The sequence below is a fragment of the Limulus polyphemus genome, unplaced genomic scaffold (assembly GCF_000517525.1).
Source record: "Limulus polyphemus unplaced genomic scaffold, Limulus_polyphemus-2.1.2 Scaffold1181, whole genome shotgun sequence".
NCBI lineage: Eukaryota > Metazoa > Arthropoda > Merostomata > Xiphosura > Limulidae > Limulus > Limulus polyphemus.
The window spans coordinates 254,991-255,228 of record NW_013666791.1 but is presented as its reverse complement, the minus strand read 5'-3'; positions in this window follow the sequence as shown (position 1 = coordinate 255,228).

Here is a 238-nt window from a genome sequence, read left to right as displayed (position 1 = left end):
GTCATTTTAAAGAATTTCATAATTAATAAATCGGAGAAAAAATAACTCTTGAAGCCAAATCACGTTGAAATTGAAAACTTTAATTTACATGTACAGTGTTTAAGTATGTAATTGTTTTATATTTACGTTAGTGACACACAAATTACACGTAAAATATGTTTATGTGAAGCTCTGTTTGACGACGCCCCCCAGTGGCACAACAGTATGTCTGCGGCGTTACAAGGCTAGAAACCGGGTT